The sequence below is a fragment of the Trachemys scripta genome, chromosome 9 (genome assembly GCF_013100865.1).
Source record: "Trachemys scripta elegans isolate TJP31775 chromosome 9, CAS_Tse_1.0, whole genome shotgun sequence".
NCBI classification, from domain to species: Eukaryota; Metazoa; Chordata; order Testudines; family Emydidae; genus Trachemys; species Trachemys scripta.
The window spans coordinates 94,855,411-94,868,829 of record NC_048306.1 but is presented as its reverse complement, the minus strand read 5'-3'; positions in this window follow the sequence as shown (position 1 = coordinate 94,868,829).

The window sequence follows — 13,419 nt, the reverse complement described above, 5'->3', positions numbered from 1 at the left end:
ACACTGTATTCCGTCATTACGAGCAGATATGTTCTATGGTGAAAACGTGGCCTAAGGACAAAAGAATGCCATTGCTGGTGGAATTCGTCCTTCAGGAGAGGATGCCAAGCTCTTAGAACCTCATTTTGAGGATGAAGAGTCCTGTGGCACCTTATAGACCAAGGGCAAGTCCAGACTACCCGCTGTATCGGTGGGTAGCGATCGATTTATCGGGGATCGATATATCGCGTCTCGTCGAGAGGCGATATATCGATCCCCGAAAGCGCTCCCCATCAACTCCGGAACTCCACCAGAGCGAGCAGCGGTAGAGGAGTTGATGGGGGAGCCACAGCTGTCGATCCCGCGCCGTGAGGATGGGAGGTAAGTCGGAATAAGATACGTCGACTTCAGCTATGGTATTCCCGTACTGAAGTTGTGTATCTTACCCACCCCAGTGTAGACCAGGCCTAACAGACTAACAGATTTTGAGGATGCTGTCTAATGGTTACAAGAGGAGCAGGTAGTCAGGACTTTTGGCTCTCATAGTGGCTCTCTTAACCTCTCTGTATCTCATTTTACTCATCAGGAAAATGGGAATAATACTGCCATTTATGTACTCTACAAGGCATCATGCAGTTCATTTAACGTTTGCAAAACAAACTCACATTCCCTGTATGTGCTGCCTTGGTGGACGCTGCTGCTCACTGGTGGATCTAATTAGTGGAGCTCTCTGAGCAAAATTCTCCTCTCCGATCCACAATCCAGATCCCTGATTTGTTCTATTGATACGATGTCAGCTGCAGCTCTGGGTGTTTGTTCAGATTTGCGGTGGGACACTGTAAATGTTAGTTTCATTCCTGGACTTGTTTGCCTGGTCTTGGTCTCAGTATGTTGTTTTGCAGGAGTCATTTTTTCCTTTATTGAATATCAATAGTGATGGTCAACGTGGCTGGCTTCTGACCAAACTAAGCAGCATAACATGGGACAGCAAAGTGGTCCCAGCTTTGCTGGGCAATAATACCATTTATCAGATTCAATCCTCACTAATGGAAATAAGAGCTGCAGAATTGGGCCTTTGGACCTTAGCCGAATAAATCTCCCAGTTATCTGTACTCTAACCCCCGATGGGATTGCCCCAAACACAATTCCGTGAACAGCTCAGACACTAGTGACTGGTTGACTGGACACAATTGAATGAGAGGCAGCAGTGCTTCCCGTTGTGAACCAGAACACATCACAGGACAGGATCAAGTTACTACCAGGGGCTAAACTTTGAAAAACAAGATGTCATTCTAATATGGAACCAACTATTCTAGCACCTGTATTAAGCCTGTGAGCATGCTCCGCATGAACTATGGCTTCAGAAGCCGAAGCAGACTCAGAAGGCGCTAAGTGCTAACGAATTTAATAAGGAAATGCTGTATCTTCTCTCCTGAGTAACATGACTGCTTCCTTTATGTTAAACATTGCAGTCACTAAGGGCATAATTCTGCCGCTCTTACTCATGTGAGGAAGTGCTGTAGGAATAGTCTTTTGAGACCCAATTCAATTCCCCATTGAAGTCAATAGGAGTCTTTTCATTGACTTCAATGGAAGCTGAATCAGCCCCTACAGTAGGAACACCTAATTCACACTCCATATGTTCTTACAGCCTGCTATCACTCTTAAGTTTCCTCTTTTATTGCATAATAAACTATTCATACATTGTTCTCCACCGCCAATGGCGCCGTCACACTGGGCCCACACTCAGAAGGGCCCATTATGGTTGCCAGACAGGAGTGCCAGAAGCTCCCTAGAAGTGTGTGGGGGCATCAGTCCCTGGACTGTGGCCCCACCTGCGCTCCGCCCTGAGGCCCCGCCCCACTCTGCCTCTTCCCCTGAGACCTCACCCACTGCTTGCTCCTCTCCACCCCCTCCCCTCATCTTTCACCCTGAAGGAGAGGAAAAAAAGTGATGGAGCCATGGCACCTGGCCCCCTCTGGTCCAGTACCCCTGTGGCCAGGTGGCCAGTTTTTGATCAGAAAGTCCAGTCAAAAAGTGGACCTGGCAGTGTCTGGTCAGCAGTGCTGACTGGACACTAAAATTCCGGTGACAGGAGTAACTGCAATCAGCCTCCCTGCCAGGAGGGCAGGAAAAGCAGCTGCTGGTGCCTTGAGGAGCTGCAGTTCAGCTGGAGAGAGAGAGAACTGGCTGCTAAGGACCCGACTCTGGAGGTGAGAGGTAGGTACCAGCTCTTCCCCACACCGGGGGGATCTTGTCTGCCCCCCCCCACTGTGCTTGTCCCAGGCCCCTGCCTTGCTCTGAAGACCGACCCCCTCCCTGCTGTGCTTGCCCCTGACTCCTGCCTCATTTGGGGATCAACCCCCACACTCCTCTATGCTCTTGCCCTCAGCCCCTGATTAGCTCCCATGACCGACCCTTCCTGCACCATGGGGGCCCACAAATATGTTTGGTGCTGGGCCCACAAAACATTAATCTGGCCCTGGTTCTCCATACTAGTTACTTGAAAATTCAAATAGTTTTCAGGAGAACTTCAGACAAACATCTCATTGTCCAGATGCATACGCTGTCGTATCTCCCCAAATAGAACAGGGTCTTTAGAGTCCTGTGTCCCTTTCACCACAAGGGTGAGTTATAAAAAGAAGAAAGACAAGGAACAAAGAATTGCATTCAGCAGAGATTTTGGCCCACTGTTTTCTGCTAGGTTCTGATCATAGAATTCTTATTGCTGAAGATACATGAACCAGAAGAACTCCACTTAACGCTCAGGACTTCAATGACTGCTGAGGCTACTCAATACCTCCCAGAAGCCCTCACAGGACTAGATACAAATACGGCTTGTGGCACATACTGTCAGATTTGTCTATGTTGGCTCAATAGGAAGGTGACATTGTCTCTTCTTTTGGTAAAGGCAACATTCCCAGGGGAGGAAAGTACCACTCTGCCATGGATGTGGTCCAGAGTCCAGAGTCACCTGTATCCCAAACAAAATTGGCTTAGGTTTTCCTGAAACGTGCTGAATGCCCTCAATTCAGTGAGGGGGTCAAGAACGGTTAGTAAATTTTTAGCAGTTGCTCAGCACATTGCAGGATTGGCCCTTTTAATTAATACTTCACTCCTGATTTACACCAGTGCCTCACAGTAGTGGGCTAAATTTTGTCCGAGGTTACATATACAACTCCCATTAAAGTTCGTCGGAGTGGTGCTTGGGAATCTGTAGGTGGAATTTGGCCCTATGTTTAAAGGTGACCATTTTCCTTCCGATTTGCAGGGTTTCTGATTGCATCTGGATAAACCTTGACTTAGACATTTTATCCCAAATTCAAATTTTCAGTTTTTTTAATGGTTCAAATCCTGGAAGTTGTTTCATTGTCCCAGAGACTCTTAATTGGGGGAAAAAATCAAACGATATTCCAACATGAAAATAGGCTGCTACGTATATGCTATTAATTTCCTACCTTGCCCAACTAAACGAATACACTAAAAACCCAATAACAAGCTTTAAAGTAGTAAATGACCATGTTCTGTTGTGCAATCAGCTACTATGCTTATGCTCCTCCATAGTCATATACTATGTGATAGGGTTTGTTTTCATCTCTATAAAAGCCAGGAGGGATCAATGTCCATAAAGCACAAAATGGGATAAAGCACAAGATGGGATATTAGTTGGTGTTTGCTACAGAATACCAAATCACACTAGGGAACAGGATGACTGACTCCTTACACATCTATCTGTTCAAGGGCAGTGGGGGAATCCCCCTTTCGGGGAGATTAGCCTTCACCCCTTATGCCTGAGGCCCTGCCTGCCAGAACCTCAACCCCCGCCCTCGTGGCTAGAGCCCCTACCCCCACCCCCTGTGGCTGGAACCCTGAGCCCCTTGTGGCCGGAGGAGCCCTGGCCCACCCCACCTCGGCCCACAGGACTGCCTGCCCCAGCTGCACTTGCCCGACCCCCAGGCCGGCCCGTGCACCAGCCCAAGCACTGGGCTGCTGGCCGGCCAGAGCACTGGCCCAAGAACCGGGCCACCAGCCAGCCCAGGCTGCTGGCTCAACCCCCGGGGCTGGCACAAACTGCCCCTGGCCGCCCCAGCCCCTGGCTGCTCGCTGGAACAGAGCCCCCGCCGGCTTCAGGGGTGAGGGGGAGCAAGGGTGGGGCCTCGGGACAAAGTCTGGGTGGGGGCCATGGCCTGGGTTAGGGTTCAGAGAAGAGCCACAGGGATGATTAAGGGATTAGAAAACATACCTTTTAGGGATAGTCTCTTTGAATCTATTTAGGTTAAGGGGTTAAGAGGTGACATAACTACAGTCTGTAATCATAGAATCATAGAAGATTAGGGTTGGAAGGGACCTCAGGAGGTCATCTAGTCCAACCCCCTGCTCAAAGTACCTTCATGGGGAACAAATATTTAATAATAAGATGTTCAATTTAGCAGAGAAAGGTGTAACACAATCCCACCTAGACACATTCAGACTGGAAATAAGGTGTGAATTTTTAACGGTGAAAGTAATTAACCACTGGGACAACTTAACAAGTGCTCTGAGGGTTTCTCCATCACTGTGAATTTTCAAATCAAAATGTGATGTTTTTCTAAAAGAATATTCTCTAGGGCTTATTTTGGGGAAGTTCTATAGCCTGTGTTATACAGGAAGTCAGATGAGATGATCATAATGGTCCCTTCTGGCCTTTGAATCTATGAATTAGCAAAGAGAGTATGGTATGTATCATGACCACCTTAAAAAGTGATGGTAGCAGGTAAGCCATGTTAACTATTTTGAATTTTTGAATACCTGCTGATCTGCCTGATTTGCAGTTAATCCCCAAATACCTGCATCTGTGTGGGTAACCCCACCCACTAATTAGCTACAAAAAAATCACAGGTCAGATGTTCTCTATCTAGCAATACCTGGAAGCAAACACAAAACCTACATTGTTTTCTGACAAACTGTTCATGACATAGCATGTTGCAGTTTGATGGAACAAGACATTTTCCCATGTTTGCCACCCACTGTTAAATGTGCATAAGACAGGCTCTCTCTGAATTTGCTAAACAGACAGCAGCTGTTTGGAGCTTAAAATACTTACTGTTGTCCAAACATTTTAGGAAATGTGGCGACTGCTCCCTTAGAAAAATAGATTAAAGGTCTCAGAAATAAACAGCCCACCTAAAATGTTTCCTCAAGTTCCAGTAGTTAAAGGCATCCTTTCCATCCACCCATTAAGTGTTATTTTCACAGCCACATATGAAGTACAGCATCATTGACTCCCAGCAAATCCCCCAATGTTGTCCTTTCAGGATCCCCAGCATACAGGTTTTTCAAGTCTACTTACTGAGATCCAGGCCACTTTCAACCTCATGATTGCCTGGCAGAATGCAGCAGATGAGTCTCTGTACTTCAGATACCTGAAAATTATATCAATTGTTCTTAAAGAGGACACAGAACTGCATTCAGACCCATGGCTATCTGCAGGATTCAAGCTTTTAGCAACTGCTGCAATTTTACACGATGTATTGTTCAGCGAGGGTCATTCTGCTTTGGCTTTTAGTAAAAACACTGCAAGGATATTACAAAATTCATAATGCCTATTGAACGACATCTTTAGGATGGCAAGAAGAGCGAACCTATCGCCCCCTAGATTTTTACATTAGAATTCTTTTCTATTTCATCAGTATTAGCAGCAAACATGGGGTGATGAAACTTTCAAATCCTGAATTTGGGTGGGTGTATCTTTGATTTTTGTTTAGCTTGAATCAAAAGCAAAGGCTGAATAATGTTTGACCACTCAAAAGGGAATTGGAAATTGCATACTTCAAGCACACCTTTGAACAATCTTCTTCTGTTATTACAGTATTAACAAAAGGCTCCGGGATACCTATGGTTATAGCTACCTACTTTCTTGGGAAGAGAAACTGAAAAAAATGAAAAGACCCAACAAAAGACTAGATATGATGGAAGGAGATTGTTGTGAAGGAAATGTCCTTGATTTCTTTTCTTGCTTTTCTTGTTTTTTTTTTTTTAAATCTGTTGCCAAGAAACCTAGGACCTATTTTACACAAGAAACTTTCCTGGATCTAGTTCTTGTAATGACCCTAATTGCAGCCCAATTGGTGTGTGGACAAAAAATCCTTCTCCACGTTTAGTAAAATGAAAGGTTCCATCAGAGTGAGCACATCTGCATGTGCTAAAAATGGAAATGTGAGAGCAGTGACAACCTATTAGACAAATATTTCTTTTTTGGAGGGGGAAAAAAATCTAGAAGCACAAGGGCTGGCCCACATAAAATGGAGCAGATAAAAGAATGCATCAGAAGTTTTCCTTGCAAAAGAAGTGCACAATAGTTGAAAGTATATTTTATGCTGCATTGTTGTACTGTAGATCTGGCATTATAAAAGTCTCCTTTAGCTATTCTGTTTGAAAGAACACGCACGTGGATCAGGTTAAAGTTGATATGGAAATGTCAAAATAGCCACATGCATAGTCCAAGATTGATTAGAGGATGGTGGCGGGGAAGGCGGGGTTGGGGCAAACTGAAATCCACATTTTATTAAATATAGTTGCCATAAGGGTTAGTTAGCAGTCATCTTTGAACCTGTCAATCACTTTCCTTTAGAAACCTACACTGTTGCCCTCTCTCCAGGAGGCCCAATCACCTTCTTCAGTTAGATATGACTAAAGCATGCTATTGGTTGAATTTTATGGACTTTGAGAACAACTGTTCTCAGAATTCCTTAAGATTCTCCAGTGCTCAAAAGCCTTAACTAGATTCAATTAGAGAAAACTAGGGTAAGAGCCACGTTATATGCAGCTTAAAAGGTTTTTGAATTTGTACTGCACCTTTAAACGGAAAGCATTCCCGCTCCTTGCTTCAGAGGCTGCCATTTTGTGCCCAGAGTCAGCCTATTACAGAGGAGACTCCCTCTCTCTCACATGGAAATCTTACATTTGTTCTCTCGATGCTGGTGTTCTCTTAATACAAAATACGACCTGTTATCACCAAACTTAGAGCACAGCTCTTTGTGTACGGGAAAACATAACTGGAATTAGATTTTTTAAGCACCCAGATTGTTTCTATTCTAGGATGGGGAGGAAACACTTAGGGATATAAGAGAAAACCAGGCTGCAAAGTTCCAAACTAATTTCTCCAATTGTTCAAGGAGTTTTGGATCTTAAAAACAAAACAGAAAACCCCAAAATTGTTGCCCAACTTGAAACCCCAAGCACGAGATACGATTCCTCGGATCCCTCCAATCACCTCCTCTTCACTCCAAGCCCAATGGGAGTCCTCAAAGGACTTGAAAAGGACTGGTCTTAATATTTGGGGGGCTTTCCTTCTTCCTGACTTACAGTCTTACCCTCTTCAACTGCTTGATTATATTAAATATCATAGCCCAAATCACCAAAGGCCAGAGCTTCAGCTGGTATAAATCACTACAGTTCCTTCCACTGAAGCGGAGGATGTGGCCCAGTCTTTAAATGCAGTAAGAGCAGCTACCCTGCTATATACATGTACTTAGAACAGCAGTGGCTGCTTTTTGTAGACAGACTGTTACATATTTTACTCTACAGTTCATTCAAAAAGTGCGGTTGCCTTAGGAACCGCTACAGTACAGGATAATTCTGAGATATTAGGGTTCTAACTGACAGAATCACTCATTAATGGCTTGTGTGAACGTAGTATTTCCATAAATCCGAAAAGATATATTGTGGGGCAGGTTTCTAATTTGAAATTGGGAAGTGAGAAAGGTGACAGATTAGCCTTTTGAAAACTACAGATGTCTATGTCACATTAAGTATTAAATCAGCCAGTATTGTAAGGGTTAAAGCTGTGGAAGGAGAAAAACTGTAGGTGATTGGAGGATCTGAGACCCTGAGGTGGCAGTGGTCTTCTGGGTCAGAATTTAGTTGCAGCTCTACCAGCATGAAGCAAAGCAATATGCATGTCTCGAATTCCAGATGCCCGCACCGGTAGGCATTTCCACTTTTGTGTAAAGTGCTTCGTTTACGCCTATAAATCAGCTCTTGCCCAAGGCAAGCCTTCCAGAAACATTGCTACTTGCCTGCATAAAGGTGATGATTTCCTATGCTAAATGCGTAACGTGAGCTCCTGCATGGAATGTGCCCTATTCCAACTAGTAAAAGCTTTAACACTGGAGACAAACCACCACCACCACCACCACCCTTGGGCCAAATTCTCAGCTGATGTAAATCAGCATTAGCTGCATTGTTTCCAGTGCTGCTAAACTAATTTACCCCAGAGGAAGACTGGGCTGTTTCAATACATTTCAGTTACATGTATAGTGCGTTCATTGAATACTTTAAAGCAATTATACCATTAATTATATTGTAGAGCAAGGCAAATCTTATCCCCTCCTCCCCCAAGGCCTACCTCAAGAATAATATCTACAGGGAATCGCCACAGAGAGAGGCCATTTGGATGGCTAGTAAGGATGGCTGATATTTACTTAACTACTTTTTTTTATTTTGAACTTTAAAAAGTCACTCAGAACCATCAATTTATGTCCCTAGGTGGCCTAAGTGCATGTTTTTAATACTGACCCCCTCATACTCTTTCCATCCCTGCACTTCACTGCTTGTACACTCAGTGGTTTCATCTTCTAGGAACATAAACCATACAGGATCCAATCAGTGGTTCATCTGGCCTACAATACCGTTCCAGGTGCTACCGAGGAAAGTGCAAGCAGCCCTGGAGCAGTCAGTTATGAGATAATCTGTCCCTGGGGATGATTTATGTTTTGACCTCTCTTGTTTATTTATTTTTAGTATTTACTATTGTGATTCTGAATATTCTTGTTATTCACATCAATGTTTAATCCAATTTGGCTATGAGTTCCACAGGGTAACTGTACCTGGTATCAAATGGATTTCCTTTTATCAGTTTTCAATTTGCCATTATATGAAATTAGACTGCAAGATCTTCCGGGCAGAGCTTTCTGGTGTGTTTGTGCAGTGCTTACCACAACTGGTCCACATTGCAAGTAATCAACATTAATAGCAACAACTTTGGCCGTGCTCACACTACCTGTGTGTTTGCTTCCTGCAGACACTTGACAGATTATGTTTTACTCACATCAACCCTTGCAGAAACGGAGTTTTAAGCAGACTTGGGTGAGTATTTGCAAAGGAAATAGTATATTTTATATGGGATGTGAAACTCCCTAATATAGCAGGGCAACAGAGTCCTCAAAAATGCCTCACTTGATCCCTTGCAAAGTGGGAGTTGAATAAACCAGACTAAGATCTGCCTGACTGCACCCTTTACAACTAGGACCTTGCACATGCATGGGTGAGAGCACACATTAAGACCTGTAATGGCTGGGTGCAGGATTTTAGATAGTAGGTATGTGTATGCTGTGATAAAAAAATCTGTGTCACTGAGTCACAGAGACGAGACTAGGTCAGCTGACTTTGGTTAGCAAGGCTTGGGCTGCGGGGTGAAATATTGCAGTGTTGATGTGCGGGCTTGGGCTGGAGGGAGCCCAGGCTCTGAGACCCTCCTCTCGCGGGGTTTCAGAGCCAGGGTTCTAGTCCGAGCACCAACCTTGCAATTGATGGTCCCGCAGCCCAAAGCCCAGTCAGTTGACCCAGGCCAGCCACAGCTGTGCCCTGGGTATTTTATAGTAGTGGGGATGTACCCTTAGAATCCATTAATTTTGTTAGGAATGGTGCCTCAGGCAAGCCCTGTGTAACTCAGTAAGCAAAAGGTTTTTTCCTTGAATTTCAAAACTCTGATGAAAAAATCAAAATGAATTCTTTTATGAACGTTTTAATTAAAGTTTCCCTTTGTTTTCAAACAACTCTACCTGCTCCCTCACCCTGAGAGATTCCAAGCCCCATCGGCTTCTTTAAGCTGCCCACCTCCTGATTATAAGAGTGACGCTCATCCAGTCAGGGAACCGCTCCAACACCACGCTACAGAGAGATGGGGTGGATTCGCCATCATTTGAAGTCTTGACTGGATGTCTTTCTGAGACGTATGCTGTAGCTCAAACAGAAATGATGGGCTTGAGGCAGCAGTTATTAGGTGAGGTCGATGGTCCATATTATGCAGGAGGTTGGACAAAATGACCATCATGGACCCTTCTGGCCTTTAAATATCTATGAATCTGTGTGACTCATGACTGATATAACTAACACAGGCAGCAATTATGAGTTTTAAGTATTGGTAAGTGCAGCAAATTCAAAGCAATTCACAAAGTTTAAAAAAAACATGTAAGAAGATTGAATAAATTTTTAAAAAATGGCTTAGTTCATGAAAACCCCTAATTGTTGCGGCGATCTCATGAACAGAATAAGCAGCTAAATCACTCACATTATTCCCTAAGTGTATTTGTTGTCAGTAGCTACCGGTGTGGTGCTCTGCTGTTGTTCGATGATGATAACAGTCGGCTGCGTGCGTGTTCCCTCCGTGTGCTGCCCCGGCTCTGCGCACATCTCTGACACAGCAAACCCCGAGAGAACCCCCAATGACCACAGACTCTAATAAGGTACGAAGGCATCCAGCCAGGTTTATTGTCAAACGAAGCACAGTAATAGTTTCCTATAGACTCTGCAGGACACACTACAAATTTGTGTCCCCTGGCAATGGACCGGCTCAGTCAGTGGTGGGACTTTCCACTGCCCCCTAGGCCAGACAAAGATGCGCACTCCGGGACCGACTTTTATACAGTTACAGGACAGATTATTCATTCCTACTGACGTATTGAGGTACAGCCCCTTGGCTCATTAGCGTGCTGTCTCCCCCTTTGATCATGTTGTTTCAAACAAACAGATCTATCCATCATGCTGTCCTTTTGAGCCTGTCTTTAAAATGCACCTGCCTGTTCCTTGTTATGTCTGTGGAGTGTCCTTGTATCGGGCTGTCCAGGTGCCATCTTGGCACAAGTTCCTCTTATTAGCACTTATATGTGAATGCACCTGCTTCTAACAACCCTCTTCTCGCCAACTTCTGTGAGTGAGGCCTGCCTCTGGCTCACAGCCCAGCTTTTGCTTAGCAATGCCTGGAAGTACTTTGGTTCAGGCTTCAGGCCTCAGACTGGGCATCTGACACAAGAGTTTGTTTCAGGGCCTCATCTTACTACAGTATTTGCTCAGCAGTACGATCGTGCATAACACTGGATGTAGAACCTCTCATTTTATATTGCCAAAGGATCCCAAAACATTTTCCAAAGTGTCTACAGAAATCACTTCCCGTGCCATGAACTGCAGCCAGCTCTGTGAGTGGCACACACTTACACCTAGTCTGAATTTGGCTCAGAGAGAAAGTCGTTCCTGAAATCTGAACAGAAAGGGAAAGGCTGAAATAGAGAGGCCTTAAGATAAGAGAGATCTGGAGCAGAGGGAGTGCTCCCTAGAAAAGAGATGGCCTCGAAGGATACATAATGTCATGGGATCCCCTGGTGTATATGGCCCTTTAGCTGCCAATTAGATTTGTAGCCCATGGTACAATTTGCTGCTGTGGGGGCATTTGGTTTCATGCAACAAGATCAATGAATTTGTTTTTTTACCACAATACATTCAGTATCTGAAGATCAAAGCTCTGCAGAAAGTTGGTAAATAGTATATTCTCGCTTTGATGCATGCTTAACTCCCATGAATGTGTACACATCAAGAGGAGAATGCATCCTTTATGCAACACAAACCTTGCTGTTCTGACCACTTACATTGCTGGCAAAGGGGAACAGATTTAAGGGCAGATTTAGTCAAATATTTTACCTTTGTTCTTTCACTCAACTATTACAGTGCATTTCCATGGGTGATGAAGGATCTATTCCCCCACCAACATCTCCCTTCTCAGCTCAAAAGCGTCCCGAACCAGGTAATATATAACTACATTCATTGTGATGCTAAATACAGCTAAATAGAACTCTTTAACTGGATATCATGACTCCACGAGATGACCTTTCGCTCCTGGGAAGTAGTTTTAAATTCAATCCACAGCAAAAGAAAATCCTTCCAATTCATTGGCTGTGAAAGGTCACAAGTGAAATGTGTTTTGATGATATCTGCTTAGTGGTTTAGTTCTCAGTATATATGAGCATCAAGCTGGTCTGAATTGCCTTTTGTCTTCCAGTCTGAGTTCCAAGAAGCCTGAGAAAGCAGTGTGGAAAAGATAGCCCAATAGCTGGCAATGGCAAGGCGCTGTGGCCAGAACTGGGAGAGGAGATACCATGTTGATCCCAACCATTACTGCATTGAATTAAAAAATGAAGGGCTTCTCCCCAAACTTGACTGGGCATTTTGAGGTTTAAGTTATTAGGGTTTTTAGACATTAAAGTATAAAGCAAACATTAACTCAGCTCCCTGCAGACTCATAGGATTATCTCATATGCAAATCCTTTAATTGGACCGCTGATTTAGGGTAGATCAGAGCAGATCTGCAGAGTCAAATTTCAGGATATAAACTGATGCAGAGGACACAATTAAAGCGGTATACTGCCTGCAGTATGATATATTATTGGCATAATAGTCCTTTCTCTCTTTTTCCCTTTGGATTCCAAGCAGTTATTGTAAACCATCAACCTGACACACTGAAATGAACCCTCACGATGGGAATTAGTCTTTTCTTTTCCCTCCTGCTTGGTCATTCCCCAGACAGCAGGCTGCGTACCTGGGTATTCCCAACACTCATCATAGTGGCACTGAAGTATCTTGAAAGAACTAAAATAAATGATAGGAATAAGACCTGTTTCTCTCTCTCCTTCCCTAATTTATTACTACAGTATTTAATATTTGTATTACAATACTGCGTAAGGGAGGGAACCAAGATGGGGAACCTCATTGCATTAAGCATTGTAAATCCATGGGATAAGAGGCAGCCCCTGATCCAGAACACTTACAATCTAAATAGGTAATAGAGACAAAAGAAATATTAACCCCATTTTACAGAGGGGAAATGCAGGCACAGAGGGATGAAGTAGGGTTAGCATTCGTCCGGATTCCCCAGGACATGTCCGGCTTTTTGAGCTAAAAATAGCATCTGGGGGGAATTTGAAAATGTCCGGACGCCCCCATGCAGAGCGCGCGCGGCTAACAGGGCAGCCGGCCGGATGGTGCCACTTACATGGGGCTCCGACAGCCAGAGAGAGCCCCTCCTCCGCTTCCCCTGCAGCAGAGATCACTCCCTCCCTCCTTCCCTCCCTGCATTCGCAGATCGCCTCCCGCAGCCTGGAGCTCCTCCCCTGCTCCTCCTCCCCTGCTGCCCAGCGTGCCGGGACGAGCGGCAGGGTAAGGGGGCCAGGGGGTCGGAGAAGGGGCAGAGAGGTTCTGGAGGGGGCAGTCAAGAGATGGGGGGGTCGGGAGTTCGGGGGGGCTTTCTGGGGTGTGTGTGGATAAGGTTTTGGGCAGTCAGGGTACAGGTAGGGGATAGGGTCCTGGGGGGGCAGTTGGGGGGGGTCTTAGGAGGGGGCAGTTAGGGGACAA